General features: G+C 48.0%; 1 long non-coding RNA gene across 1 annotated transcript in view; it reads right to left on the reverse strand.

The window, feature by feature from the left end:
• Positions 1-208: 208 nt before the first annotated feature.
• LOC146812274 (uncharacterized) overlaps positions 209-27,002 on the reverse strand; it is a 219,121-nt gene continuing 192,327 nt past the window's right edge. The window contains exons 4-5 of the long non-coding RNA XR_014965887.1: positions 24,366-24,550; positions 209-369 (exon numbers count right to left, since the gene is read on the reverse strand). This is a non-coding gene — a long non-coding RNA (uncharacterized LOC146812274). The remainder of the gene's footprint in view (positions 370-24,365; positions 24,551-27,002) is intronic.

Below are 27,002 nucleotides of genomic sequence, written 5' to 3' on the forward strand. Positions count from 1 at the left end.
TGTGCCTATTCAGGCGAAAAAAACATCCATTCCGCTGGAAGAATTCCAACAAGTAGATTAAGCAGTAATTATAGCTAGCCTGGACTGTGAACAGGGACAATTTAAGGACTTGCATCATTTCAGTGAAAATCCTATTTTGGCGGATGGAGCACTGCCGATACATGCATGCAAAGCCATTTATGGTTTATTGTAGTGATTTAGTGCTGCCACCAAGTGGTGCCATGATTCCTTACCTCACATTCTGGCATGCCATGACAGGGCTAGTGTTATCATATCAAGTAAGCCAAAGCCACAATAAACCCATTGAAAGCAATTTTGTATCTGTAGCATGACTAGTCACTGGAGCAAGTAAGTTGGGCGTCACAGCTCCTGTAAAGAGGAGAAAACAAAACTTCAATCTTGGGATACTGTAATTCGAGGGTGTCTGATAGTGGAGGTCTAAAATTATGTAATTTGTGGTATCCTTCTTTTCCCTCTAAATGGTATCGGTCTATCAGTGTCCTCCTCGACGGAAGATAAAAGTGTCTGTAGAGTGGGATTTGGTTATGTCTATCTCAGATGTATGGTGCTTCTAATAGAGTAGGAGAGTTTTCTGGTCCACCACTTTCTTTGTTCCCTGTGCCTGTTCTTTCCTTAGTCTGATGCGGAGTCATTTTAACTAGATGAATTACTATTGAGGCACAGACCATGAGCGTTGATTCAATAAAATGCCTGGGGTAGCAGAAGTGACATCATACACCCTTTGACCTTAATGATGTCACAGGAAGTGACAATCATATGACCTTTGACCCTGAATCTTCCCTGGAAGTGATGTCACATTACTTTAACCCTAATGACATCACTGAAGTTCCATAATAACAGAATTAGCTGCACAGACAAAGTCTATTTTAGATGTATAATTGATCTTAAGGTACACACATGATCTGTCAATGTAACAATTACCTGATTTGTAGTAAGAGAGCAAAGTGAGTTAGCTAGTCTGATGTCTTCTAGAGGGGACCAGGGTGGTTGGGGGGAGGCTTCCTCCCTCAGAGAAAAAATGGGCTCTAATAATTAATTTTAATTAATAATTTTTACATAATTGTGCTAAAAAGCCATAGGAACTGAAAAGACACTCGTTAAATATTCAAGCCATTTCATGGTGATTAAAACTAACCTAATAGTCCCCATACGTTGTCCCCATTTTGTATTTAAAATGTCCTATTGTTCCTATCATTTGTCAAAACATTACAGATATTGGCAGGGCCAGATTTCTGTCACGGATGGACCTTTTTCCCAAGCTTTACATACAATATTCTAGTGTCAGAATTTGGCCAATACTGCTGTCCATGTACTATGGGTGACCTTATGTCAAGTGTTACGTCTGGTAGGTCAGGGACATCATTATGACATGGATGTCCTTTTGACATTTGCTATGGTTGTCAAGAATTTCCACCAATGTGCCAGCGGCAGATGCAATCTATGGCAAGAATATCCTCCACTATGCCAGTGCCTGCATCTTTTACATGAGTACCCCATGCCATGGTTTACCTTTAGTGTGCTGTGCCTCGATAAACAAAGAAGTATGCCAGGCCCAAATGCAGACTTGCAAGCATAGTGAAACATTCTCTCTCATGCTCACTTACATTCAATTACTCACACTATCTCTCAATCACTCACACTTACTATTGCTCACTCATTCTCACTAATTTTCCACTCATTCATTTTCATTCATTCTTACCCTGACACTGAATTGCACTGTCCCGCTCACTTTTACTCTGACTCACTTATACTTTCTCACTCACTCACTTTCACACACATATGTGATGTGAGTTACAAAAATATATGTTCATGCATTCACACACACAACATATATAAAAGCTTTTCATCATACTTATTTAAGATGACAGTGGAGGTCCCGTTCCAGATCATACTGCTCCACTTAATATTACACTAATAAGTGAATGATAGACTATTATTCACTATTAATGCTATACAATATTGAAGAAACAAGGACGTTGAAGTCTAAGGTGCTAATGTGAGACATCCCTGTGTTCCTAGCTCTGATTTTCCCACCTCTGAGTCCACAGTCACATGAGGAAAGCTAGGGGTCTCAACTGTGACCCCTGGCGACCCCTTACTGACATCCATGGCGCAGATATCTTTTCTGCTTCTCCTTCTCATCAGACTGCATCCTCCTATCCTTTGTTTAATCTCTATCTGGTATGTTTGCTCCTCTCTTACAGGTTTTTCCATTGCTCTCTAGTTTCTACTCCCGTTCTTTTCTCTTCATGATTCCCACAGTCCTCTTCTTGGTTCAGTTGCCTCACATGGTAAACTTAGTTTGTGAGTGCTGGTGTGTCTGTTTTTTCTGTTTTGCTTATGTTTTTGCTTCTCTATCTTAGACTTGAGCAGTCCCTGTTGAATATGTTCTTATTCCTTAATTGTTACCCCATATTTCCCATCCAGACAGATATTGGAGAAGTGTTGACTGGCCGGTCCTACAGCCTTATTTGGATGTGGCCAGTTATAGCACTCTGTCAGTAGTTGACAAATGAGCCATCTGTCTAACTCTCTGTTCCCTTGGCTTGTTTAAAGGTGGGAAACCACTTTGTTGCCAAAAGTGGGGTTGCAACATCTCTGCTATTAGAAAATTACTTTCATGGCAAGGCAGCCATCACAGGATTGCAATCTCCATGATATCCATGTTCCCTAATATTCAGAGGCCTATTACAATGGAGGTCAGAAAGCCTCCGACTTTTGGTCGGAGGCTTTCTGACCACCATCGTCGGTTTCAATTCCAACCGGCTGATTATGTATCAGTCAGTCCGGATTGAAACCTGCCGGTCATTCCGACTGGCTTCAGACGGGCTCAAGGAGCCAATTGGCCAGTCAGAACCGGCTCGTAATCCCAAAGAGCGGGACTTTCCGCCCTTGGGATTACGATGCACTGTCTCCGGCATGGTTTCCTTGCCGGCCTGTCCAACATGGAAACAATGTTGGAAAGCGTGTTTAGGGGCCCCCAGCATGGCCCCCATGTGTGCATAGCCTCTGGTTGGTCCCTGTTGATCCCTGCGCCCCGTGGCATGCACCTTGAGGTGCCTTCTAATGGGGTGCAATGATGAACAACGTCTCCCATTTCCCTAAGGGAGCATGTATTATGGCCGGTTTAGGGCCGTAATGCAGGCTTCCATAGGGAAATGTGGGAGTGCAAATGAACAGTGTTCTGTTGCATCCTAATGAGGCATTCAGGACCGCCGACCGGAGGTCGGTCGGTCCAGTTTACAAGACGGTGTTGGCTGGGCCCCATATCATAATTGCCCCCTTAGTGTGTGACCTTAGTCTGCCTAGAGAAAAATATAGACTGACCACAATACCATGATCACGCAGAGGGCTGGCGCACATTGTGAATGTTCGGTCTAAACTGCTCCTGTAATTTGGACAGATACGCTTAATATGATGGATAGGTTGCCTCTCAGAGATTTGAAAGTGCATATTCCCCCCAAGGCTAAGGAGACCTTAAGCCTTTATGGTTTGCGGTTTACAATTGCCCTTTCAACAGGGTCATCCTGGAATTTTTGCCTTTTTGATGAACCCTATTGTTATTGACCATAGAACTCTCCACACCTTACTCCTGCTAATCAAAAGTAAATTGCTTGCCCCTTTTAGAATGTAGAAAGTGGCATACACCTGGTTGACATATTAAATTTACCTATAAGTCCCTAGTATATGGCACAGAGTGTACCCAGGACATGTAACTTAAATGTCACTGGTGGACTGCAGCACCCGTTGTGTCACTCACTTTAGTGACCCAGCAAACCCGACTCCAGGCCTACCATTATGCAGTTTTAAACTGCCAACTTGGCTGTCAAAACATATCCATTTTGCAGAACAAAACCTTCCTTTTAAAGATGAATCAGTCAACCCTAAGTAGGCCTTATTGCCCATAAGGATGGATGCACTGGATTGAAGAGTAGAACATGTAAATATTTATTGTTCCACATGAACTTATTGAGAAAACAGCCCAAAATGTATTTAATTTATTCCTTTATTAGGTGCACAAATCATCCCCAAGGAGATCTCTAGGCGCCTTTGTAGTAGGGGATATCGCACTGTACGAAATGGGATTATAGGGTGAATAACCAGGTTTTCAGGAGTTTTTTTTAAAAAAAAGAGTGAGGTCAGAGCATGCATGAATAGACAAGGGAAGCTGATTCTAGTGATAAGGGGCAAGAAATGAGAAAGAGCAGCTCCCAAACCTGGTCGTTCGGATACCTTTGAGGCGTAATATTAGTTGATCACTGGATCTGAGCTGATGAGCTGGGATGTATGGCTGAAGTTTGGTCCTGAGATAGAGTGGGCCGTTTCCATGAAGAGTTTTGTAGACCAGACAAAGAAGTTTCAAGAGGATGCGTTTTTTAATCAGAAGCCAATGGAGGGAGCGAGGGTGGGCTCCGAAGGAGAGCGAGGGGGAAGGTTCAGGACAATGCGTGCAGCTGAGTTCTGCACCACCTGGAGCCTAGCTAAGCGGCTTTCATTGATTCCCACCAATAAGGCATTACCATAATCAATGCAACTTATTATCAGGACTAGAACAAGTGTTTTCCTGGCCTGCAGTAGGGTCCATTGAAAGACTTCCTAAAGCATTCGCTTAAGGCCAAAACAGGTTCCAGAGATGGTTTTGACATGCTCACTCATAGAAAGATTATCAACTATGAGAACTCCTAGATTATTTACATATTTTTTTGGGGTAGGTGGTGGACCCAACTCCGATGGGCGCCAGTTGGCCGAACAAAATTAATGAGCTTTTCCGAACAAAAGGATCTCCATTTTGTTTGTGTTAAGCTGCAGAAAGTTGTTGGTCATCCATGTGGAAGTTCTTAATAAACAGTTTTTGAATTTGGCTTTGGTGAGCATCGAGTTATGGTCCAATGTGATGACCAATTGTGTGTCATCGGCGTAAGAGATAGTTTCAAACTCACATGATCTGATGAGTTTTGCCAGGGGGGAACATAAACATTGAACAGGGTGGGGACCAAAATTGAACCCTGAGGCACCCCTTTGTCCAGGACCCTGGATGCAGATGAATGGTCACCCAACGGGACCAAATGGGTACGTTCAGACAGGAAGTTCTTCAACCATTCCAGGGCTTTACCCATGACGCCAATCTCCCCTAGTATTTGTGCTACGATTTGATGGAAGATGGTGTTAAAAGCTGCTGGCAGATCCAAGAGAACCAACATGTCCAAAGATCTGTGGTCTAAAGCCAGTTTGATTGTATCGGTGACCTCTAGTAAGGCTGATTCCGTGCTGTGGGATGCACGGAAGCCAGTTGAAAATTTGCTAAGGACTCTAGAATTTGGGATATGAAAGGAAGTAGAGATATAGGTTTGATGCATGCTGTCTTCCATTTAGGAGGAATAGCGGCCGACTGTAAGGAAATATTACATAGATCTGTAATGGAGGTGAGCAGAATAGGAGTCAGAATGGTAATCACATAAAGGGGGGCAGGATCTGACGGGGAACCAGATTTTATGGTGTTTATTCGGGCCTCTACTTGATCCTCTGACAGGAGCAACGGATTCCAGAGTAGAAGACTTAAAGGGGCCTTGAGGTTCCTAAATCATAGGTGTCGTGTTGATGGCAAGTGAGTTGTAGATATTGTTAATCTTTTGTTCAAAGAGTGGCGCAAGGTCGTCGCAGTGTGATTGCGAAATGGGTATAGAAAGATTGCAACTGCTCGGGTTCTTGAGTTCCTTGACAATTTTAAAGAACTCTTTAGAAGAGTTTTTTGCAGAGTTAATTCTCTCAGCTATGTGAGTACTTCTGTCAGTGTTACAATATTTTATATATGTCCTTAAAGCTATTTTATAGGCACGTCTTCCCTCCAAAAGCTATTTTCATCGTAGCAGGGCATGGTGCGCCATAACAAAACAGTGGGTTACATAATTATTATTATGATCTAATACTGCTAATTTCGGTTCAGAAGCAACTAGAAAAAATATTCAAGGGCTCTTGTTAGTTGTTATTCTAAATTCATTTAAGGGTAAAATCAACTTTTGTGTACCTATTAAGGGAAATGTACTTTTAGAAAGTTACCCTTTTCCTGCCAGATATCACTAGCAGCTAATCTGCATTTTACTATTCCACTTCTGTCAGCCAGTAATTAGCATTTGAATATGTGTGAACAAGGTATGAACTTGCTCCCATGACAGGGACAAAAGGACTTGGGTGTGGGAAGGTGTTGCTGTGCTCTTGATAAGATGGCCTATGGGCTGTTCGCTGGAACTTGAGTTATTTCAAAGAGCCCTACCCTCTCACAAGCAGATGTAACTAACATCCAGGCCTGCACCCCTCTTTAGTTCCTCCAGCCAGACCTGCCATAATCACAGTGATTAAATCAGTGCCAAATCCTGCTGGAATGTCAAGGCCTGGTGGGGTTTACATATCTCACTTCTGGTGCACTCCAGAGGATGAGAGCCAGATGCCATAACATTTCTTGTGCATCCACTGTCTGATAGCTGCTGAGCCCTGCTTTGTTCTACCAGACTTCTTTCCCTGGGTTTCTTGCGGGTACAGGAACTCCCTCAAGCTGGATTTTGGTGTTACATGTGTGATAAACATAGTACACTTTCCACACACGTCAGAGCCCATGTTTAATGTGCTACTGAAGGCTGCTGCCATCTTAACAAGCCCAGAGCTGGGAAAAGAGCCTGAAAATCTTGACTGAATTGGTTAGGGTGGTCCCAGGTCGTCATTCCCCCCATGTGGCAGACATACATGTTTAATCTCCAAGTACCCACTTCAGAACACTGCTGGACCTGAGGAAGATCAGAAGAGGACTGAACCTGCTGCTTTCAACCTGAGAAGAGCCCTGGAGGACGGGAATTGCTCTCTTTCTTGTACCCAGGACAAAGAAGTGGACTCCAATGGTCATAAGGCTGACTGTTCAAGTTACAGTGATGCAACAAGCTGCAAGAGGCATTTTCTGTATCTGGCCAGCTGATTAGTGGCAACTGAGCTTGGACTGGACATTGCCTAATAACCAGCGAGTCTGTAAGTGCCATTCCTAAGGCCCTATGGGTGTGCTTTAGAAGTGTTTTCCTGTGGTGGATTGGGACTTAAAGTACTAAAGTCAGAAGGTAAAATCTTTGACAGGGCGAACCTGGTTAGTGTATCTGACTCTCACTCCATCATGGTCTTCGTCAAATTGCGACTCAGTCCTGGTCTACCGCAACCATTGACCTTCATTGGTGCTTTGTGCGTCTTGCTTTTATTTCTTCTTTAAACTTTAATTTTTCATATTTCTTGTTCTCCTTATTCAATTTTTGTAATTTTGGTGCAATTTCCTTATTTCATTTTGCTCTGTTTTTCTTATTCATTTGGGGATTTTTGTTATTTTGCATTTCAACTTTATTACTGTTTTGGTACTGCATAAATACTTGACATGTTGCTTAAGTTAAGCCTGTTTGCTCTGTGCCATAGCGACCATGGGGCTGAGCTCAGGTTTATTTGGTAACTTTAGTGTTTTACCCTGACAAGGGCTGTGATGAATACTTGAGATGGTTACTTACCTCCCTCAACTAATAACCCTGGGGCTTATTTATGAGCCCCTGCATCACTTTTGTGCTGCCGTTGCGTCACTTTTTGTGACGCAGCGTAAAATATGCACCACGTTGCACCCTATTTACAGAGTGACACATCTAGGCAGATGTGTCACTTTGTAAACCCCTGTGCTACATTATACCTGTGTCGGGTATAATGTGTGCAGGGTGGGTATTGCCACATAAAAAAGCCTCGTAGAAGTGGCACGGTCAAATCTATGAGATTTCACTGTGCCACTTCTATGACACCATTGTGTGAAAACCTTACGCCTGCCTCATGGCAGCCGTAAGACTGCCACCGGCCCTTTCACATGGGACTTGCCCCATGTGAAAGGAATATTGTTGGAGTTGCGTCACGCTTCCGACACAATTTCAGCAATGCGTCAGTTTTGCGCCGGCAGACACGTCAGTAATACTGACGTATCTATCCTTCCTTGCGACATAATGCGTCATTCAGTAAACACTTCTCATAACTAAGGCCCCCAGTTTCTTACACATTGTGTCATGTTTGCTCACATCACTCCCTTTCTCTTCTCTCTTCACTAGCAGCCACTTCACTACAGGTTTATCCTCAAAATCTCTTGTAAGTCACTTGTGCTTGAATACCACACTCTTTGACTGACTAACTAGTTGTCAATTTCTTGTGGCTGTAGAGTGAGCAGAAGTAGAGATCCAACGCACATAGGCACTACAAAATTCCATTACGGCAAAGCCTCTGCCCTGGCTTTCTCCATCAGACTGCTGTGCCTACCATCAGACTGTCACTCTCTCTTTGACTTTTTTACAGGTCTTGAAACTTTGGGGTTTATTTACCCATGTTTTGCTCAGGCACTGGTACAGCATAACGTGTCACAAAGAAATGTGTCAGTTTACTAAGCTTTATAGAGCCCTCAGAGGCTGCAAACAAATCGCTAGCCTCACTAAATCAAGGGCACCCCCTCAGCTTCAGACAGCTTCACCACCAGTTCTGAGACTGCTCCGGTCTGTCTCTCTTTCAGCACTTACTGCTGCTGCATGTTTTTAATTAAATTTGTAGTTTTTCTTAAATTTGAATGTCCTAAATACTTTTGGTTTTCACTGCACCTGTGTATTTTATTCATTTGTACTTTCTTTTTACATGACTGAACCGCCGCCACAGGGCGAGGCTGTCTCTGGGGTATGTAGTGATTTAAGATATAAAATAATAAATATTATGTTTTGACTTTTTTATAGAGCGAAGCGTTTGTTAGACAGTTACTTGACAGCTTGATGTTAAAAATTAGGAACTGTTCTTCGTGGGCTGCATTCGTTCATTCGCGAATAAAAAGTTTATACTTTTCGCCCTTAGGGCAAGACAATATTTATAAGCACAGAGACGCCCATCGTTCTTCTTCTTATGAGCCGCCGCACAATGATTGTTCCCTCAAGAAAAAATATGTTTCCTGCTCTGTATTAAAGTGTGTTCTTTAATTTGTCTCGATCTAAGCATTGCAAGGTGACACGGCGTGCTGCTTGGCTATTACTTAAAAGTTTTAGGAAGCTGAAAACATTTTTTTGTGTTGGATGCAGTGCGAGCTCCCTCTACCGGGTCTCTCCAGAACAGGCGCGCTGGCTTTTGTAACTGTTGACATTCTCTACCACAAAATAGGATTTGCGTAAATGAACACTGGAATCTTGTTAGTGGGTGTGATCAAGTCACATTACAAACATTTGAATAATAAAAAGTTCTAAAACGATTTAGGTACCTCTCCTCATAGCTAGAAAGCAAAGCATTTTTGTAAGGGGACATTCAATTCACCCAACTAACAGGCACAGAAGTTTACTGCTCCCAATAACAACAAACATTTGTCAATCAATCAATCACGGCATTTGTAAAGCGCGCTACTCACCCGGGAGGGTCTCAAGGCGCTGGGGGAAGGGGAAATGTCACTGCTCGAACAGCCAGGTCTTGAGCTGCTTCCTGAAGGAGAGATGGTCTTGGGTTCGCCGAAGGTGGGTGGGGAGGGAGTTCCAAGTCTTGGCTGCCAGGTAGGAGAAGGATCTTCCTCCAGCGGTGGCTCTGCGGATGCGTGGAACGGTGGCGTGGCTGGTCGATCGTAGCTGGCGGGTGGGCGTGTAGAAGGTCATGCGGTCGTTGAGGTACTTGGGGCCCAGGTCGTGGAGAGCCTTGTGTGCGTGGGTGAGGAGTCTGAACGTGATTCTCTTGCTGACGGGGAGCCAGTGCAGGTGATGTGGCTGTGTCGGGGGATGGCCAGGATGAGTCATGCGGAAGTGTTCTGGATGCGTTGGAGTCTTTTTTGAAGTTTGGCTGTGGTTCCGGCGTAGAGGGTGTTCCCGTAGTCCAGTCGGCAGGTGACGAGTGCTTGGGTGACGGTCTTCCTGGTTTCGGTGGGGATCCATCTGAAGATCTTGCGGAGCATGCGCAGGTTGTTGAAGCACGAAGATGTGACGGCGTTGACTTGTCTGGTCATCGAGAGGGAGGAGTCCAGGATGAAGGCCAGGTTGCGTGCGTGGTCTGTTGGTTTGGGAGCAGTGCCCAGGGCCGGGGGCCACCAGGAGTCATCCCAGGCAGAGGGTGATGATCCCAGGATGAGGACCTCAGTCTTGTCCGAGTTCAGTTTGAGGCGGCTGTTCCTCATCCAGTCGGCGACGTCTTTCATCCCTTCGTGTAGGTTGGCTCTGGCGGTGGTGGGGTCATTGGTGAGGGAGAGGATCAGCTGGGTGTCGTCGGCGTAGGAGATGATGTTGAGGTTGTGTTGGCGTGCGATGGCTGCGAGGGGGCTCATGTAGACGTTGAGGGTTGGACTGAGTGAAGATCCTTGTGGTACGCTGCAGATGACTTCGGTGTCCTCAGATCTGAAGGGGGGGAGGCGGACTCTCTGGGTTCTTCCGGCAAGGAACGAGATGATCCATTCCAGTGCTTTCTCTCGGATTCCAATGTTGCTGAGGCGCTTCACTAGGGTGCGGTGGCAGACAGTGTCGAACGCCGCAGAGAGGTCCAGGAGGATGAGGGCCGCTGTTTCCCCGTTGTCGATCAGGGTTCTGATGTCGTCGGTGGCTGCGATTAGGGCGGTCTCGGTGCTGTGGTTGGCCCGAAACCCGGACTGCGAGGGGTCGAGGGAGCCGTTTGTCTCGAGGTAGGCGGCAAGCTGTCTGTTGAGGGTCTTCTCGATGACTTTGGCCGGAAAAGGAAGGAGCGAGATGGGACGGTAGTTCTTGAGGTCGGTGGGGTCTGCCGTTGGTTTCTTCAGGAGGGCGGTCAGCTCGGCGTGTTTCCAGCTCTCAGGGATGGTGGCGGTGTGGAAGTAGGAGTTGATGATGTCCCGGAGATGGGGTGCGATGATGGTGTCGGCTTTGTTGAAGACGTGGTGTGTGCAGGGGTCGGTTGGAGATCCGGGGTGGATGGAGTTCATCGTGCGGGTGGTGTCTTCGGTGCTGATCGGGGTCCAGTTGCAGAGGGTGGTGGTGGCGGGCGGTGGTTCGGTGGTAGGGTGCGTTGTCTGTGCGTCTAAGCTGTTGTGTATGTCGGCGATCTTGCGGTGGAAGAACGAGGCGAGTGAGTTGCAGAGGTCTTGCGAGGGAGTGATGTCGTTGTATCCGGCGCTGGGGTTGGAGAACTCTGACGATGCTGAAGAGTTCCTTGCTGTCGTGGGCGTTGTTGTCAAGTCGTTCTTTGAGTGCCGACTTCTTGGTGGCGCGGATCAGCTGATGATGTTTTCGGGTGGCGTGCTTGAGGGCGGTCCTGTTGTCTGGTCATGCCGCCAGGCTTTCTCGAGGGAGCGGCAGTTTTTCTTGGATTCCTTGAGTTCATTGGTGAACCAGTGGGTTTTCTTGCTGCCGGGTCTGCTGGGAGGGTTCTTTAGTGGTGCGAGGTCATCGGCGCAGGCGGTCAGCCACTTGGTGAGGTTGCTGGCTGCTTCGTTGGGGTCCGTTGTGCTGGCGGGAGTGTTCTGGCTGAGGGAGGCGGTGAGCTGCTCGGCGGTGATCTTGCTCCAGCTCCGGCGGGGGGCCTGTTGCGGGTGGTGGTGGGTCGTAGTTCTTCTGAAGCTGAAGTGGACGCAGCTGTGGTCGGTCCAGTGGAGTCCGGTGGCGTGGCTGAAGGAGATGTGCTTGCTGGATGAGAAGACGGGGTCAAGCGTGTGGCCGGCGTAGTGGGTGGGGGTGTTCACCAGTTGCTGGAGTCTGAGGTTGGCGAGGTTGTCCAGCAGGGCGGTGGTGTTCCTGTCGTCGTTGTTCTCCAGGTGGAAGTTGAGGTCCCCTAGGAGGATGTAGTCAGCGGAGGGGAGGGCGTACGGGCTGATGAAGTCTGCGATGTCTTCGCTGAATTGTGTGCGTGGTCCCGGGGGTCTGTAGATGAGGGTGCCTCGGAGGGTGGTCTTGGGGTCAGTGTGTATCTGGAAGTGCAGGTGTTCAGCGGCGGTGAAGGTTTCGTCGGAGTTAGTCGAGATGCGGATGGTGTTCTTGTGTATGATGGTGATGCCTCCTCCCGTCTGGTTGATGCGGTCCTTCCGGGTGATCTTGTATCCATCCGGGATGGCTGTGGCGATGTCGGGCGCTGAGGAGGCGTTCATCCAGGTTTCGGTGAGGAAGGCGACGTCAGGTGCTGTCGCATCGAGTAGGTCCCAGAGTTCCACGGCGTGCCTGTGGACGGAGCGGGTGTTGAGCAGGATGTACTTCAGGTGGTTGCTGCTGGTGCTCGACTTGGTGGTGCAGGTCCGGTAGCAGGTGAATCGGCTGGCTGGGCAGGCGAAGGGTCCGTGGGTGCGTCTCGGGGTGGCTCGGTAGCAGGCAGGGTTCTGGCCGGCATTAAGTGCGTAGAGAGTGGCGGCGTCGTAGGTCCGTCGGGTAGACTTGCATCGGCGGGGGCCAGGGGTTCCGGCACTGGGCGCGGTCCATGCGCGGACGGGCGCAGACGGGCTTGCCTTTGGCGCACAATCGGCGCTCCCGCTGCGCGTGACCGCTGCGCGTCTGCACCGTCGCCATTTATGGCTAAGTGGGAGGGAGGAGCAGCTGGGAGGCGGGAGCGGGGAGGACACGAAAAAGGGGCGTGGCCGCGAGGACGACGGCGGAAACCGGAGAGCGGGGCAGACACAACAATCACCTAAAATCACAACAGTTATGCACAAAAACAATTACAAAATGCAGAGATAACAGAAAGGAACTAGAACACAGCTGGGGGACAGTGCGAGGCAGGCAGAGGGCAAAACGAGTCTGCGAGCAGCAGCAGGGCACACGAGGGGGCTCACACAGCTGGGGGCCGTGCGGCGCGGGGGTGTCCTGAGAACAGGTCCTTTTCTTATCCACTTAATTTCTACCCCTACACCAAACACTACTAATCCCATAAGAAGAGGAAAGCACAAACTTACCACAACTAATCCGCCAAGGAAATAACGGGAGCACAAATTACTAATCCACTATTCAACTCTTCTTGGGTTCTGCTTATCACCGTAAAGCGCTTTAGCACCTTGCAAGGGGCAGTAAGCGCTATATAAATACAATTCCCAATTACAGTTAGTTTTCAGCATTGCATCTTGCCTTGTCGTCTTCACGGATCTGCCATTCTAGACTGTTAACCATGTTTCCCTGCTGAAAATCATGGAAGAACGAATGGAAATCATTGACACCGTTCTGAGTTGCTTCAAATCTAATCCTGCGAACCACTCACAGCAAGTTAAACTTTCAAACTCATTCCTTTCAAACTCATTCTCCGACCTCCTGCCGCTTCAAAAACGAGCTGGTTCCACCCAAACTGATATATGCATACTTACAAAGTGCCAATATCGGCAACTGTAGTCACATAACACACATAACACATCAATAAACCACACAACACTTTTGTAAGTGGAGAAATATTGCTGCAGGTTTATTAGCATAACCAATATGCAAACATGGTGGGTTATCTTACGGGCGATCCCAGGGCAGGCCAACCCCTATGCCGCCTGCCCGTCTGATAAGCCTAAATTACACCGTGGCAGTCGCCAGTTGGTGCATACCAAATCTTGGGAGGGGCCACCCCTCCCATCCGTGGACCACCAGTCCACTTGCTTACTCACGCCCCCCCGAAAGAGGTGGGCGGAGCGTATTATGGCAGCCCCCGGTTGCTCAGACCCACAACCACCCGTAGGACTAACGGGGCGCCGTAGTTCTTCCAGGGGACAACGCTAAGACATCCCTGGGTATCCTGGCTTAGCACCACGCTGTGCTGCTGCATGAAGTACCCCTTGGTATCTGCAGACTCTGGATTGCCCTGTAACTCCTCCTGCAACACAAAACATGTTAGAAAACCTAACCCCCCCCCCCTCACACCTTGTACCTCCGGCTGCCGGGTAAGCGGAGGGGCGGGCAAGGCGAGACATCGAGGGACAAGAGGGCGACAGAAGGGCGGGGACAGCCTAAATACCCCTGTCCCCTCCCCCCTCCCCGGAAGTGGGTCGGCCGGACGTCTTCCCTGGCCGTGGCCCAGGGACTAGACCGGCGACTCCATTGCCTTCCTGTGGCACTAAGGCGGCCGCTCTTTTAAGGGGGGCTGCTGCGCAACCCCACCGGGCAGCCTTGCATAATGCCAATATCGGCAACTGTAGTCACATAACACACATAATACATCAATAAACCACACAACACTTTTGTAAGTGGAGAAATATTGCTGCAGGTTTATTAGCATAACCAATATGCAAACATGGTGGGTTATCCTACGGGCGATCCCAGGGCAGGCCAACCCATATGCCGCCTGCCCGTCTGATAAGCCTAAATTACACCGTGGCAGTCACCAGTTGGTGCATACCAAATCTTGGGAGGGGCCACCCCTCCCATCCGTGGACCACCAGTCCACTTGCTTACTCACGCCTCCCCCGAAAGAGGTGGGCAGAGCGTATTATGGCAGCCCCCGGTTGCTCAGACCCACAACCGCCCGTAGGACTAACGGGGCGCCGTAGTTCTTCCAGGGGACAACGCTAAGACATCACTGGGTATCCTGGCTTAGCACCACGCTGTGCTGCTGCATGAAGTACCCCTTGGTATCTGCAGACTCTGGATCGCCCTGTAACTCCTCCACAGCCTTGGGAGTGGCCACCGTCACTACCAGAGCCCCCCACCAAGGTAGGCCTTTTTACTTACAACATGCTGATTACTGGGCTTCTCCCAGGTCCAGCCAAAACAAGTCTTAGCCCATACAGGACCGGAGGCCAGCATGCCCCTTCAGGACAAGTGCCCCCATCCTTTCTAAACTCCCCGTGGATTTTTGACTGATATGACCTGAAACCTATAAATAGGCGTTGGTCCAATGTTACCTCTGCATTGCTGAAGAACAATACCTTTGACAAGCCACTCCTGCCAGGAAGTGCCAATGCGGGAGGAGGTAAGAGTTGACAAGTCCGCCTTACTTCCTCTTTCACTCAGTTGTCTGAGTCTAGCACTAGTTGGAGTATGTCCATCGCATTCCGTCAGTCACCACCCAATGTGAAGCCTTGCCCTCCCAAACTTCTGCTAGTATACCAGGGAGCAGACAGGACAGAGTGAAACAGAGGGGAACCAACGTGTAAAATACCTCTCTATTTTGAATACTGGGAATGCCAATTGTTCTCCTGCTACTTTGTAGCCCAAATGTAATTCCCAGGGGTTTCCCCCAATCATATGGACCAACTCGCCCCCGTTGGAAGGCAACTTCCACAACCTGCATAGCTGCCAGCCAGTGCTGGAGGGCGGGAGAAATTACCCGTTGCCGTTACTCAAATCAATGGCACCTGATTCATCGAACTCAAGGACGGGATACTAAGTGAACCTACCAGGATCTGCATCTTGCGTTTCCCCCCAAACCTATGTACCATGTCGCCCAGGTTGGAAGGCAACTTCCACAACCTGCCAGCTGCCAGCCAAGGCTGGAGGGCGGGAGAATTTACACATTATCGTCACTCAAATCAAAGGTGCCTGTGTCATCGAACTCAAGGACGGGGTACTAAGTGAACCTACCAGGATCTGCACCTGTACCAGAGGTCGGACCCAATCCCCTCTAAGTTCTGCCGCTCCACCTGCCTGTGAACATGAATCCCAGGGCAGACCTCAGGCATCTAACCCATGCGTGGCCATGCCTGCGCCTAAACACTTCTGAAAAGGCATGACAACCGGCAAACCACCAACGTTGCAGTCCTACTGTTTGCTGACGACTCCCACGGTAACTTGGCATAACTGAAGCAACTGGTAACATGCCAACAATAAATTAATATAACCTTCCCTATGGCTGCCAAATGTCCTCTGGAATTGTCCGTATGGTGCTCCATCCCCTCCAACTCAGCACTAACAAGGCAACCCGCACTCTCTTGGGAATGGCACCCACCCGCACCCGCTGACAGAAAGTGCCTATTCATGTGTCGCCCACGGCCTCAAGTTAATCACTGATGGTACACCTGGAATATGTTGAGACTAGCTGGTTCTACAGTTTTGTGCCCATTGCCCCGTCCCAGGTACGACTTGTCCTAGTCAGTTTCTGGCTGAAAAGCTTTGTGACATTGCCAGCTCCCATCCCGACGAAATAAAAGAAGCTTTGCTGCTACCCTTGTGAGCCGCTGCTGTTGCTAATGAGGTACAAGTAGCACCGCTAAAGTAGACCGGGAGTGATCCTGAGAATAAAAAGGTATGACCACCACCATACCCCGCATGTGAGTTACCTGCCATCTGCAGTAGTGCAGCCATAGTTCGCCGGCATCTAATCTGACGAATATCCTGTTCTGTGCAGTCCCCCATATGCTTCCACAGGGCATCTCTGCCTGATGTAAGTGACTTAGGTACAATGTCTCCCTGCCTGGCGGCCTGCCAGTGGAAATTACATCACATACCCCATAAGTACCCTACCTGCCTTTGCGATTTTGCTAAATTCTTGCCTGACCTTCCTACCTTCCCAGATGTACCCAGCAGAATTGCTGTACTCGTCCTGACCAAACATCAAACCCACCAGTTTGGGCCACATAACCTGCCCCCAAACTCTGCTGAAACAACCAGTAACAAGGATATGACATAAGGGAAGGGGCTCCCTGGTTGTACTTTAAAATTTCCTACTGCCCAACCAGAAGTGCCCCTCGGAAGCTCCCACAATCTCTTTGGATTTGAGCATCACTCAGCACAACCCTTTCATCCTGAACCTACTTCCAACATGACGTGTAATTGAGCGCGCTGAAACCTTAGGGGTCTGCTCGCTCTGACAGAGCAGTGGCAAGATGATGCCTGCTACCCTGCCCCCAAACTCCCAGAACCCCCATGTGTGCGAGCTAACCACCAATGTTCTGCAAAAGTTTGCCTAACCATATGTTTACTTCCCCTAGAACGAGATGGGGCAGTCCTGTCCAAAGGCGCATGCATTGAACCATATGCGTCCTGAAATTACCTATGAATTGAGTACAACTGAATAATTCATAGTACCTGGGGTTTTTAATAAATAATAGCAGGTCTGACAGCCACTACAGGCATCCTCAGCTTACCTCAGGAATGTTGGATTAAAGGGATCAAAGGACAGGAAAAATATGACAGCATCCCATCTAACCAACAGTGGTGGGAACCACTCCTGTCTATTCTAGTACACATCGTCCCTGTTAACCTGGCACTGCCTGATGTGTGACCTATGTACATGGTCCCCTTGCATGACGGCCTGCCAGTGAGACAAACCTCCAATACATGATGAGTACCACTACCTGCCTTCGCTAGAATCCTGCCTGGCATCCCTACGTGCCCAGATATCCCAAGCGATAATGGCTCTCCTCAGTCAATTGACCCGACCACCGGGCTTGTTGACACCCCCCGCATTAAACCAAGTGTGACAAACAGGGAGATTACAGTTAGGCTAAACCCAATCTCCCGAAGAACGACCCACCACACGGCCGTGCCCAAATAACAACCATCCCGCATCAACCGACACGATGGAAAGACAACAGGAATCTCACACTCTACACCCGGGGGAAACACCGCAAGTAACTAAAGTTTACGCTCGAATAAATAACAACGGACATCCTTTCAGCATCTGACGCCAAAGCCGTTTCAGAAGTGAACTGGGACCCCAAGGCCTTTCGCATCGGTGCAGCCTTGGCACCTATGGTGTGTGTGATCTTAGCCCACTTTAGTGCGGGCCTGGCCCCGCGATGCATACTTTCTTCATAGTCGATAAAGCACACGTAAACCACCCTAGCTGCTCCATGCCACTGGGTCATCCTACCCTATGGAGCCCTTCTAAGCGACCCAGGAACATAACTCACCCTCAACACCCAAGTTTAAATCTTTGCTTAGCATAGTTGCTGCAGGCGATGAGTACACCTTCCCCCTGCTCCCGGACACAGATGTGAAGAGACCCCGGAGAACCCGGCTAGTAAAAAGACACCAACAGAGCCGAGGGAGCCCTGCGCAAGCTTCAGTATTGTTCAGAGTTCAAACTAATCTGCCGAGCTCCCCTAGTAGCTCAGGCAATAACTACGGCATGCAGGCCGGCCACTGGCACACCGCACATTTACTAGGTGTCCCGCTCACTGAAAGCCTGAAAGATCACCATTCATAGCGTTACTCTAATGCGCATTGAGAAATACATTTTGATTATACAAATGTCTGTGTATGTGAGCACAAAGGTGTTGAAATGTTAAACATGAGCTCCAGTTACATGACATACTGAGCACATGTCATCGCATCCCTATAGTTACTACGCGAGGAGCACTACATACACCAAGCCCATCTATTGTATAATCAGTGCTTTTTATTACCTATAGTGAAATAATTCCCCATTATAGCTCAGTTGCATGGCCAACCGAGAGCTATTCTACCTCATGTCAGACTGCCGGCGAATACAAAAGCTGGGCAGGCATCCCCACACTAGCAAACAGCCAATTCTACACAACAGCCGGGGGAGCCCTTAATAAAAGGCGAGGATGAAGGAAATGCACAAGATATACATCCTCAGAAGGAAGGCCCCCCCAGCTCTTCCCTTTCCGTTATAGGCAAACCGCCAGCACCGCTGAATCCTCACTTCAACGCCAATGACGATATAATTCCATAATCATCATAACCTGTTGGGCTTTTACCTTAACATCCTACTCTTATCAACATAATCCTATGTGTGGAAAATTGCAGCCTCTGTCACTGCCTCAAGCTACGTACTACAAAAATGACACTACACCTACAAGCCAAAATTGTTTTTTCTTTTTTTTTTTGGGGGCGATAGTTGCCTCAGTAACTAAGCAACAACTGTAGCTCTGTTGTACATGAAATGGTTCTGGAATGATGTGGCTGTGTAAACCCTAATCAGTCACTTTGAAGTTACATCCCCATTACAAACGAGAGCCACCGTCGACACACCTAGCTGGCAGCCCTAATGTGACAAAGCACACAACGATATGAGAGACACTTTTCCGTGAGCATAATGAGTAAAGGAGATGAAAGCATGTAGCGATCAGACGATGGTGAGAACCGGTGCATGAAAGGACAGTCCTTAACTTGCACATACACTCCAACTTTCGAAATCTGCAACTGACTGGAAATGAAGGTTTTACAACCAACACTAAAGCTAATGTAGCTGCTCCCAATATTGAGCCACATTGAAGCAACACCATCAACTTGGACTTGGGCAAGCCTCCCTACGCAATAGCACTGCTTGTCTTTTTTCGAACTGAAAGCCCAAATTGTGCTGTCAGCCGCTCTGTCTCTGCGCAAATATTGGCAATCTCATGCAGATAACGCACCAGGAGATTGTTTGATTTGCCCCGCATCGCAGGCTGCACCAAGCCCAGACTCGAAATTGGCTCCCTGGTTACAAGGCCTCCCCAAGGGACAAGAACACCCCACACATCCCAAACGGAACTTTGTGCACCCACACCCTGTTGTCCTACGCTTACCTCGCTAATCTGCCATATACACACGTGCAACAGGTCACGTGGGGTATGCAGGTCACGTGGGGTATGCTGTCGTGCAGCAAGCACCAATCCCATGGCCTAGAGAGGGGAAAAGGCTGGAATCCAAATTGTGTCGCGGAAACGCTCGTGGGTGGAACCGTTACCCAGAGTGGGCTGAAAATTCCTCTCCATGGTACCGGGAGGGCTCGCACACGCCCCGGTGTGCACATTGCCTGCCTTGCATCGGCGGGCCGACAACTGCACTGCCGCCCTCCGCATGCCAACCCCCAGCTGCCCCCACATACTCGCTGGCATCTTAGGGTGGAGTGGCAGTGTGCGCATGGAGCTCCCCCCCCTTGACGTCCAGGACAACTCCGCCAGGACCCAGCAGGCGGGCGAACTCTCAGCACGCTCGACTCGAAGGTAAAGACACGCTTACATAGCACCGTATATATGTTACACATTCAGGCACGAGGGGATTAAGATATGAGCCCGGGATCAAAGGATGAGGACGCGACCTCGAGGCTCGAACCCTGGTATCCAGTACCAAAGTCGGCAGGCTATCCGTTGAGCTGCCGAGACTCATACACCCGCCAAACAATGCTCGACTACTGCCCCTTCGGTGCCAGGAAGCCTCCCATTAGACTCATATTTAGGAAGGAGGAGTAATGGAGATCAGAGGAGAGCTGCGAGTGCTTAATTAATCTTAAACTCCTCTGAGACAAACATGTAAAAACTCAATGCCCCCACCCCTTACAACGTGCTGCAGCAGAGAGCAAATCAGCTGGACAGAGCAACAGGGCAAGTGTTCGGAGCAAACCGAAGCTTCCGATGACACTGCACGCAGGGGGGGTAGCAGGCAAAGACACTTCTGGTCTTCTCATGGGGCCGACAAAGTCTTCCAGACACTAACCCGTGTGTAATTGAATGTCATAATTATATGGTGCTTACTACCCCTGACACGACGTAGACCCCTTCGACCGCCGAAGCTCCCGTCCACGGAGATCACTCGCACCTCACACCATGCGATGATCACACTGCCTTGGCCCCCACCGCTCAGAAGACCACGAGCCCCGGGGGGTCTATCCTGCAAGGGCGCGGGGGGGGCGCGGCCCTCCGGGACACAGACCCCGGACTAGCCCAGGGCAGAGGCCTCGGCAACGCTGCTGAAATCAGATCCTCATGTGAGCAGCAAACATAGTAAAAGTCTTGCCTCTCTCCCCGGATTAGTTAGTTATAAATGTGTGCTTATTGGCAAGTGCATCCCAAGCCAAAAAGCTCTTCACACTGCCCATACAATCCTTGGCCTCTCTGCAGAGACTGTCCCCAGGGTACAGCGACACTGTGCGCGGTAATGAAATACCTATTGGTTGGAGAACTGCGCTTTGCTGCCCAGTTGCAGCATGGGAGGCAACGCAACACGCTGCTTCCCCCCCTCACGTCAGGAGCACCCAAGCTAGGCCCCGCCTTGAACTCTCTCCCCCAGGCACTGTTGCCGGGGGCTCTTCTACACACAATGTGGGGGGGGGCAGTGCGACTCGCCACCCCCCCTCACCCATGCGCCTGGGGTGCCTGGCTCCGCTCCAAAGTCCCCGACCATCGGCACTAATGCCGAGGGTCGGCTGCCAAACCACTATTGCACAACCAAGGGGGCTCGTCACCGAGCAGAAGCGGAGGCATGGAGGAAAGCTGGGCCCCGCCCCGGCCCCCAGATAGCCCAGGCCACAGGGGGAGCAGCGGGGCCTCGCTGCCCTCCCCCAGCTCAGAATGGAAGTAGCGAAGGCGGTCGCGGAGACCACACTTCGTACCGACCGCAAGAGAAAATCGCGCTGAGATCAGGCAAAATCCAAGCTCCTGGAGTGGTCCGGGCTACCAACCCCTGTATGGCATCCCCCGGCTTCAGGGTTTGCCCCGGCTAAAAGACTGTTGTGTCACTTTTCACCAGTATTTAATTTGTATCTGAAAGTGTGCCTGTGCACAAAGCGCTGCTCAGAAACCCGCGGCCAGCGCTAGCACATGTTTCAACAAACCAAGGCTGCTTAGTCTTGATTGAAAATATTCATAAACTGGTGCACGCATCCACGCACACGGTGTAACCAATATAAACCCAGCAGCAAATTGCTACAGGATATATGGATAAAATGCGCTCATAGCGAACACAGGCTCCTTGACAGCAAGACACGCGGACAAGTAGGGGCGCCGATGCCCCCTTGGAGCAGTCCTCCCCCCTCCCATGGTGGCCGCTGCCACGGCGATGGCCGGGCATTGCCGCTTGGCCTAAGTGGGAGGGGGGGAGATGATCGCACTCACCGAAGAACTGCACCACAGACGACCCGGGGGCACGAACCACAAGGCGAGACGTCGAGGGACAAGAGGGCGACAGAAGGGCGGGGACAGCCTAAATGCCCCTGTCCCCTCCCTCCTCCCCGGAAGTGGGTCGGCCAGACGTCTTTCCTGGCCGTGGCCCAGGAACTAGACCGGCGACTCCAGTGCCTTCCTGTGGCACTAAGGCAGCCACCCTTTCAAGGGGTGCTGCTGTTCAACCCCCCCCCGGGCAGCCTTTCAAAAGCTTAAGTGAGAGAGGCTCACTTGAAATCTTACTTGTCTGGAACAACAAGTCCAACATCCCTTCAGAGGACTTTAAATCAATTGTTTTATCCCTGGTCCTCTCAGACATCAATTATGGCGACTGGTTTCTCTCTGGCAACCCCCAATCCCACCTGGCTACCTAATGCAGTGACATGATATTTCCTAATGCAGGAAAATAACTTGCTTCCCGAGTGCGCTAAAATGGCGCCTGGTTGAGGCCAGAAGTCTATTCAAGCCGGCCTTACTCTCTAATATTAAGCCTCATATAGGGCACAAGTCCTAAAAAAAGAAGTGGGGGAGGGACGCTGACGTCACAACAGGAAGTGGCGTCACGAAAGGTGGCTTGCACCATCGGACTCATTGCCTCCACTTAGATGCGATTGCATCAGAGATGCCAGCGCGTGAACAGCGTTCTGAATGAGCTCTGAGCTCCCACCAGAGAGGCCAAAGAATGAATGTGTGGCTCCATTTTCTCCAGTTATCGAGCTCACGGTAAAATAAGTGGGGGGACGCCGTCCACCCACGTGCTACCCCGACTCAAGCCCTGGCCTCATATGAGCACGAGGGATACCTTAGGTTTATCTGCGTTTCCAGCCACTATGACTTCTTTACCACATTCGTATGATTGAAAAAAATCTCTACCAATCACTTTCTCTACTCATGATACCAATTTGGTCCTTCTGACTTCACCACACTTCTTATTCTCCTTTCTTGCAGCGTCAGCACCAAAACTACCAGCCACCCTATACAAGACCACTCGCCTACTCCCTCTTCCCAATACACACAACATCACTCCATTTCAGTACTTACTGCATCGTCCAAGGTACACAAACTTGATGTGCTACCTTTCAAACTTTTTCTTCGCTGAACTCTTCATTCACCTCAAATCTGACGTCATCAAGAAACATTTAATCTTCAAATAATTCACACTTTTTGAGATGTTTCAAATTTCAATTCCCGTGCCTTTCATGTCTGACAAAATGGCTCCCTTGCTAAAATAATTGTACCAGTCCATCAACCCATCTCCTTCCGGATGCGACAATATAGTTATAATTTCATCTCCCATGTGTTGTCATGTTGTTTAAGAAGTTCTTAGTCTTTTCATGCTGGAAGCAAATGCCATTGGCTCAAACCTGCATGGTGGGGGATCCTTGTCGAAAGAGTGTGCATCAAACAGACAATTTCTATTCAGTACCAGTGCCGTTTCCAGCTAAAACCATTTAGTGAAGAAATCCGTTAGAATAATATGTAGAAGATTTCCCTTTTGCCTGCACTTGGGCTACAGTGTCTATTGCTAACCAATCTGTAGTAATGTGCATGGTATATTTATGTATTCATTTTGTAAATATCTGTAGTATCACTTTAAGGGAAATGTACTGTGCAATTGCTATTGTTGGAATAGCTCCATGGTGATAGAATACACTGGTGGGGTTATGGTCAGTTGTACCCGACAGATTGGACTTGGTGGATGGGATCTCTGTTCCTCTACAATAAACTTCATACATCTTCACCTTGAAACCTGCATTTGGGAGTTATTCTTGATATTTTACACTGGCGACGAACATGGGATGCTGTGAAGTCTCTACTCAACTACTGCTTCAATTTAAGAGGATATGAATTTCTAAAGGAGATCCCAACATCTACATTTTTTTTTATTGATCAGACTGTTAATCCTGGAAACTTTGTTTTTTTTTCATCAAAGTAAGGATTCACTCAACTGAGTTTCTCAACTACACCTTAAGTGAGACCCTGCGCTATTCCTCACGTTTTTGTGACTTGTTGGCATTGCTGTATACATGCTGTTTGGCTACTGTGCGATGTAGCTCTAAAGTCTGAGAGGTGTCGTTTCCTGTTTGAGTTGACTTGCAATCTATTATCTGAAAACTGGGGTTTTCAAGCCTGAAAGATCGTTGCACTGTTCTTTTTGGATTTGCAGTGTGCTTTTAAACCTGCGTGTTTTGTCAAGCTCTATTCGTAACAAAATAAAAAGCGGAAGCGTCTCTACAACAATATTTCACATCACAGCTGATCTGATGACTGGCGCTTTTCTCCTAGTTACCCAAGCCTGAAGGATTGTTGCACTGCACGCATTTTGTTTTTGCTTTGTGCCTTTAAACCTGCGTTTTTTTTGTCAAACTTTATTCGTGGCAAGGAACGACAATATTTCACATCACGGCGTTGGTTGAAGGGACTACCTTTTAAAGTGCACCCTCGCGCGCAGCGAGGCAACGGCTTAAAGTGCACCCTCGCGCGCAGCGAGGCAACGGCTGAGTTTTGCCTCGCAACGCATTTGCAAGGTGTTGTGGCATGAATGCAGGCTCGTGGAAAAGGGTAATCCTCGTGGAGGCTGGGTTCTTACCTTGTGACGACAAGAATTCCCTCCGTGCTACGATCTCCTGCACTGCTTCGTTCGTAGTGGAATAGTCTCCTTTCTTCCTTTGTTTGTCCAGCGCTGCTTCCCATAGCCGTCTGACGCCTTCACGTCATTCTCTCGTTCACACGGCCATGTTTTTTTTTTGTGCTTGTCATTACGTGAGGGATATGCTGTGAAAAGGAAAGGGGAAGGAGTCAACAAATAACGGTGATATTTCTAAGCTTCAAAGGCACATTCTACACCTTCACGGAGCTACTCAAGTTTTGCTGTACTGCAAACGAACTCAAACATAAGCAGAGGTACTGTCAGTAATATATATATATATTTTTTTTCTTCTTCTTCGTGGACAGTCTACATGCAACAGTGACATCTGGTGTCTTTTTGAAGAACATGCAGTTGTGTGCTTTTCCGAAGCATAGTACATGATAGCTATTTCTCTTATTTTCTTCATTTTACCAGTTATAACGCAACCAATGTTTCTGATTTTCTCTGATTTCTTGGTAAGATAGTACATGGACGTGAAACATTGATACAATTTTTTGTTTTTTAAAAAAAAAAAAAAAAAGAGAAGAAGGTGTTCATAGAGATATATCTCTTATAGGGTTACGTTTTCTTGATTCAGATCCAGTAACTGTTTGTTTAGATTTACTTCCTCTTTGAGTAATTCATTATGCAGAACGTGACTACCCCTCCTTTCTTCCTTTCTAATCCTGGTGATCCACCAATTAAGTGGCAGAAATGGAAGAAAGTTTTTGAGAGGTATGCCAAAGTTTGTGGTACTAATTTAAGTGCAGAAAGAAGAACAGCCTTACTTCTCCATTGCCTAGGGTCGGAAGGTCAAGAAGTTTTTGATCATTTACCGGACATAGTTGACCCTGGCCTTAATGAGTATCAGATCTGTATTCTCATACTAGATCGTCATTACCTACCTAAGGTCAGCACCATTCCCGAGCGTTATCATTTTGGCAGACAAACACAAAATGAGGGGGAATCAGTTGAGAATTACGTCACGGCCCTCAGAAAATTGGGATCGTCTTGCAAATTCGGAGGCCTTTTAGAAGAGAGAATAAGAGATCAGTTCATGTTAGGGTGCAATGTACAAAAGGTGAGGGACGATATATGGCAGAAAGACGACCCTGCCCTTGATGAAGTTCTAGTCATTGCTAAACAAATTGAACACTCTGTTAAATGTGTAGAGGTCATAACCAAAAATGAGTCTAAAGGGGAGAAAGTTCAAGTGGTTAAGGTACAAGGGAAAGAAAATGTGAGTTACAAAGACAAGAACGACAAGAAACCTAAAAGCTTTAATTTTGATAATAAATCCTTGTTTGCATCTAAAGAGCACAATGTGAAATTTAAATGCTATAGATGTGGGAGTCCCAACCACCTAGCTAACGATAAGAGGTGTCCGGCCTTCAAGGCGAAGTGCAATAATTGCCAAAGGATTGGGCACTTTTCATCCTCGTGTAAATTTTTAAAAAATGGATCGAAGGTTAATATGATATGCAAGGATGATGGGAGCGATAGTGACTCTAACTCTGAGTTTGCTTGTGAACAAGTGGTGTCTCAAGTTTCTGATGATAAAAAGAAAGGTCCCATAGATGAAATTGTTGGGGAGCATTGTACGACTGGTGTTCTCTTTGATTCTGGTGCGAAGATTACAATTGTGTCCAAAAAGTTTTATGAGCATCACTTAATAGGCAAAACTAAATTATTAAAAGCAGATATAAATCCATATACGTATGGGGGAGAACCAATAAAATCAATGGGGTACTTTAATGGCCTGATTGAATACAAAGGAAGGTATATATCTGGGAAAGTCTATGTTTCTCATAAAGGAGACAGTTTGTTGAGTTGGTCATATCAGAACGATCTTGGGGTGATGTTGGACCCCAAAAGTGATCCACCTATTTTGTTAAAAGACAACTTTAACATAAACAAAGTTGATTTGCAATTGGGAGGGGAGGAATATGAATTGAAATTGAAAAACTCTTTTTCCGAATGTTTTCAAGAGTGAATTAGGTTGTCTGAATAACTACATACATAAAATCAAATTAAAACCTGGTGCTGTTCCTTATACAAGCAAGGTGAGGGGCGTGCCTTTGTCTGTCAGAGAACAGATGAAAAATCAACTGGAGAAATTAAAGTCCGAAGGCGTAATAGAGGAGGTAGAAGGAACACAGTGGTTGGCTCCGGTGGTAGCTGCCCGCAAATCGGACGGAAGTCTCCGTTTATGCATTGACCTCAGAGAACTTAATAAACAGGTAGTCATCGACAGGTATCCGCTCCCAAAGATTTCTGACATGCTCATGCTGTTAAAAGGAGCAAAAGTATTTTCCACAGTCGACCTTAAGTCGGCTTACCACCAAATTAAATTAGAGGAGAAGTCTAAGGACTACACCTCGTTTATCACACCTTTTGGAACATTCAGATTCAGGCGTCTACCTTTCGGTCTTGTATCCGCAGCTTCAGTTTTCCAGAGGGCTCTGGAGCGGGTTCTGAAGGATCAAAAAGGTGTCAAAATCTACCAAGATGACGTTTTAATTTTTGGTAAAGATGAGGTGGAGCATGATTTGAGAGTTAAGGAGGTGTTGCAAAGATTTAGTGTACACAATCTCACCG

This window comes from Triturus cristatus, chromosome 7 (genome assembly GCF_964204655.1).
Source record: "Triturus cristatus chromosome 7, aTriCri1.1, whole genome shotgun sequence".
Lineage (NCBI taxonomy): Eukaryota > Metazoa > Chordata > Amphibia > Caudata > Salamandridae > Triturus > Triturus cristatus.